This window comes from Rhincodon typus, unplaced genomic scaffold, assembly GCF_021869965.1.
Source record: "Rhincodon typus isolate 14 unplaced genomic scaffold, sRhiTyp1.1 hic_rhity00004220, whole genome shotgun sequence".
NCBI classification, from domain to species: Eukaryota; Metazoa; Chordata; class Chondrichthyes; order Orectolobiformes; family Rhincodontidae; genus Rhincodon; species Rhincodon typus.
The window spans coordinates 1-5,316 of NW_025969858.1; the positions used below are offsets into that span (position 1 = coordinate 1).

At 41.6% G+C, this 5,316-nt stretch overlaps 1 non-coding gene across 1 annotated transcript; it reads right to left on the reverse strand.

The window, feature by feature from the left end:
- Positions 1-164: 164 nt before the first annotated feature.
- Positions 165-237, reverse strand: trnaf-gaa. Its single transcript has one exon. It is a non-coding gene; the product is annotated as a tRNA-Phe (tRNA).
- Positions 238-5,316: the final 5,079 nt, after the last annotated feature.

Below are 5,316 nucleotides of genomic sequence, written 5' to 3' on the forward strand. Positions count from 1 at the left end.
CTGTGTTCATCCAGCCCTGCACCTTGTTGTACCCTCTATCTATTGTTTATTTCTAATTACTGCAAAGTGGATTTAGCAGAGAGGAATTGGCAAAAACATATTTTGTCGTGGTTTACACTGGAGAAACAGCAAAATCCACGGAACGAACAAAACAGATACTACACTGCCGAAACCCGGGATTGAACCAGGGACCTTTAGATCTTCAGTCTAACGCTCTCCCAACTGAGCTATTTCGGCTGATCTGCGCAGGCTCTTCTCAGACTTCTCTGTGAAGGTTGGTAATAAAATGTGGGCTGGAGTGCTATTTCCATAGTGCAGTTTCTTTGCTTTTTTTTTAAAGAAAACCCACATCAATTGATTGATAAATGAAAAATTGCAGGTAAATATTAGACGGATTCAAATTCGTGCAGTTACTGTAAGTTTGTCTTTGCAATGTTTGAGTTCGTGCTTCCTGTAGAGTCAGAGGAAAAGTGTGAAGTTACGCACTTTGGTAGGAAGAATAGAAGCGTAAATTATTTTCAAAATGGGGAGAGGCTTCGGAAATCTGAAGTATAAAGGGACTTAGAAGTTCTAGTTCAGGATTCCCTTAAAGTTAATGTGCAGATTCAGTTGGCAGTTAGGAAGACAAGTGCAGAGATATACTCATGAGGCTGTACAAGTCTCTGGTTCGACCACATTTGGAATATTGTGAGCAGTTTTGGGCTCTGTATCTGAGGAAGGACATGCTGGCCTTTGGGAAAGTTTAAAAGGATGATCCTGGGCATGAAGGGCTTGTCATATGAGGAGCGGTTGAGGAAACTAGCCTTTATCCAATGGAATTTAGAAGGATGAAGGGGTATCTTATTGAAATTTACAGAATACTGAGAGGGCTGGACAGAGTGGACATGGAGAATATGTTTCCACCAGTAGGAGAGATTAGGATCTGAGAGTACAGCCTCAGAGTGAAGGTGCAAACTTTTACAACTGAGATCAGGGAAGGGTCGCTGGACCCGAAATATTAACTCTGACTTCTCTCCAGATGTTGCCAGCCCTGCAGAACTTTTCCAGTGATTTCTGTTTTCGTTTGAGATGAGGAGGTATTTCTTCAGCCAGAGGATAATGAATTTGTGGAACTAATTTCCATAAAACGTTGTGGATGCCAAGCCATTGAGAGTATTTAAGACATAGGTAGGTAGATTCTTGCTTAGTAAGAGGATCATTGCTTATGGGGAGAAGGATGGCACAATGGTTAGCACTGCTACCTCATAGTATCAGGAGCCTATGTTCAATTCCACACTTGCATGTCTGTCTGTGTGGAGTTTGTACATTCTCCTCATGTCTGTGTGGGGTTTTCTCCCCAGTCCAACAATATTCTGGCTAGGTAGATTGGCCATGCTAAATTGCCAATAGAGTTCAGGGATGTGTGTGTTGGGGTGGGATGCTCTAAGGGTTGGTGTGGACTTGTTGGGCCAAAGGGCCTGTTTCCATACTGTAGGGATTATATGAAGACAGGAGAATGGGAGTTTAAAATGTATCAGCCATGATCAAACAGCAGAGTAGACTTGATGGGCCAAATAGCCTAATTCTGTTTCTATATCTTATGGTTTTATAGTCATACAGCTTTACAGTACACGAAACAAAACATTTCAGCCCATGTCTCTGTACCAGTCAACAAACAACAATCTCCTCTGATCACATTTTCTAGCCCTTGGCCTGTGGCCTTCCATGTCATGGTGTCTCTACCACACTTTTGGGCAGTGAGTCCCAGATACCTAGCCTCTGAGTGAAAAGGGGTTTTCCTTAAACCCCCTCTAAACCTCCTACAGCTTACCGTAAATCTATGCGTCCGGTTATCAACCCCTCTATTAGAGGCAAAGAATCCTTTCTTTCTGCCCTATCTATGCCCTTCATAATTTTATACACGTACTCCCTGGCCTTGTCACTGCACACAAAATGCATCCCTCAGACCTTTCAGGATTAAATTCCATTTGTCACTACTCAATCCAGAATATCCATATTGTCCTTTAGACTAAGGCTTTCCTTCTCGATACCTACCATATCACCAGTCACTTGTCATCTGCAAACTTACTGATCATACCTTCTACATTCATGTCAAGAATATTATTGTACACAACAAACAACAAAGGACCCAGCACAGAAACCTATGGAGTACCACTGGAAGCAAGCTTCCAGTCACATATTCAATTTGGATCCAATTTGCCAAATTTCTCTCATCTATACACCTGGCATACAGTCTGCCATCCTTACTTGATCTGGCCTATATGTGACTCCAGACACACAGCAAATTGACTCTCAATTCTGGGCATTTGGAGATGGGCAATAAATGCTGGTCCAGCAGTGATGCCCATATCCCATGAAACGATATGGTCACTTGCTTGAAAAATTCAATCAAATTTGTTGGTCATGATTTCCCTAACCCATTCTGACTATCCTCAATTAATCCGTGCATCTTCAAGTGGAGATTATCTCTCAGAACAATTACCAATAGGTTTCCTAACACAATATTATATTCTATGGCTGGCCTGTCATTTCTTGGTTTATCCCTACCACCATTTGAAGGCTCAAAATAACTGATATCCTTGAGGGAACTTTCTACCACCAGTGCAAGCTGGAAGAACAGCACCTCATTTTCCACTTGGAGACTTTGCAGCCTTCTGAATTCAATATTGCATTCAATAATTTTAGGGCCTGAACTCTCCCATACACTAGATCCCACTCCACACACCAGGCCTTGTTATCACATAGTCTGCCATTATACACTACCTATTGTTAGCTACTAACAGTCTCCATTAACAGCCATTCACTCTACCTGCCAGATTGTTATCCACTCCTTTGTCTGTCTAACTGTCTTCTCTCTCTTTGGGCTCTATCCCCACCTATCATTTACTCATTACCCCTTGCCCCCTTCTGCATATAAACTGACATTTTCCTAGCTACAATCAGTTCTGAGGAAGGGTCAATGGGCCCGAAATGGTAACTCTGATTTCTCTTCACAGATGCTGCCAAACCTGCTGAACTTTTCCAGTGACTTCTGTTTTTTGTTTCTGCAGGGTTTTTAATGTTTTTTGTGCAGGAATGTAGAGTTGAGTTTAAAATCAAATCAGCCATGATTATATTGAATGGCAGAGCAGGCTTGAAGGGCTGGGTGACCTCCTCTTGTTCCTTGTTCATATGTTCATGTCAGTGAAGGAACAGTCATATATTTCCAAGACAGGATTGTGAGTGGCTTGGAGGAGACATTGCAGATGGTGGTGTTCCTTTGTATTTGCTGCCCTTGTCCTTCTAGGGGGTGGAGATTTTGGGTTTGAAACTTGCAATTGAATGATCTTTAGATAAAGAAGGCAGCTCATCACCACTACCTCCAGGGCAATTGGATTCAGGCAATAACTGCTGGCCCAGCCATCAATGCCTATATCCCACGTATGAATTAAAAAAAAGAAAGATCCCCCAAAGGTATCAGCTGTTTTGAGCCTTCAGTATTTACCACAAGCTTCCTTTTTCTCATATACTGTTCTGTACATCCCTTGACATTCAAGGTTCTCTGGACTTGTTGATCCACATTCCACCTTTATTGGAGCATATTGTCCTTGTAATCTCACTGTTACCCTTTTCAATGTCTCCTACTGCTCTGATGTGGACTTTCCTCTAGGTAGCTGCTACCATTCCACTTTGGCTAGATTGTGCCTTATCTTCTTCAAATTGGCCATCCCATATTTCAGAAATTTTAGTTCCAGTCCATTTTTGTCCTTAACCACAATTGCCCTAAATCTTATGAATTATGGTCACTTTCACCAAATGCTCCATCACTACCACAATTACCATTTACTTGACTTCGTTCCCTAAACAAGATCCAGCATCACCCTTTCTCTTGTAAAACTTTTTAAGCACTGGCTTAAAAAGCTCTCCTGTGTACATTTTGAGTATTCAATCCTCTGCAAGTCTTTCATACTTGAGCTATTCCACTTAACATGGGGAAAGTTGAAGTCCTCTATTATTATTGCCCTGTTGTTTGGCCTACATATCTGTTTTCCTATCAGACCCTTACTGCTTGGTGATCTATAGTATGCCCCCTAGAAGAAGGATAGCCTCCTTTTTGTTATTAAGGTCTAACCAATGGCCTAGTTTGAGGAATATTCTAAGATATTGCTTCCTCCTTAGTGCAGTAATTGGCATCTTGATCAATTTTGCAATGCCAACTCCTCATTTACAGCCATCTATTTCACTTACAGATACAATACTCTGAAAGATTGAGCTGCCAGTCCGGTTTCTCCCTGTACCATGTCTCTCTGAAAGGAATAATATCATATTCCCATGTATTAATCAACATCCTCAACTTATTTGCCTTACTAGCAAGACTCCTTGCATGAAATTATAAGCTCTGGAATTCCCTCCCTAAATGTCTCTGCTTCCCTATCTCTCTTCATTAAGATACCTTTTAAAACTTATCTCTTTGATTGTCTTTGGCCATATGCCCTAATATCACCATCTGTTGTTTGATTGTACTTTTTTTGATAATGCCTGTATGAAGGTTCTTGGAACCTTTGTAAAAGGTTATAAAGGTATTATAAAAGTGCGAGGGTGGGTTAGGTCAATTTATCTGCAATGTGAATGGATGCCAGCAATGTAACCAGACTAGGTGAGGTTATCATGAAGGATCATCCTTCTCAACCTCTCCCCTTGTCTGAGGAGTGGTGACCCCCAGGAAAACCAACACCAGTTGTTTCTCTCTATTGAGAGACCAGTCTTATGGTCTGGTAAGTCTATAGTGACTTCACTCTAACCTTTATAAAATAAAAGCCGTCCAGCTTACCATGTTCCCATGTGCCTTGTTGTAGTGGCCTAAGACTAAAGTTAACAAGATGGCCACATGGGGCTTTTTAAGCTGACACAAGACGGGCAAAAGGGGTTGGCAGCTATATATAGTAGATGTTTGCAGCCAGACTTATGATCTCCGTTGTGGTGATGCTGTGGCTTTAAGAAGTGCATTTTGTCCTGGTTTCTTTTAGAGAGATATTGGGAGCAGGTGACAAGCAGCCTGTAAGAAGATAAACAACTTGTGAGGCCTTGGGGTTTTTTTTAAGTTAGAAAAATAGAAGAATCCTGAGTTGGTGTGGTCAAGCTCTCACAGATCAAGGATTTTCAGTCAGCTTTCTGCAGTTGCTGTTGGAGTCTCAACAAGGTTGGAAGCTGCAGTAAATGTCTCCTGGCTGTTACTCTCTCTGCGTTTTCATTTGATATTTTTTTCTCTCTCTCTGCTGCTGGATTGCATGTGAGACAATCTGTTTCTGACTTTGTCTTTTTGCCAAAGGGGTGTGG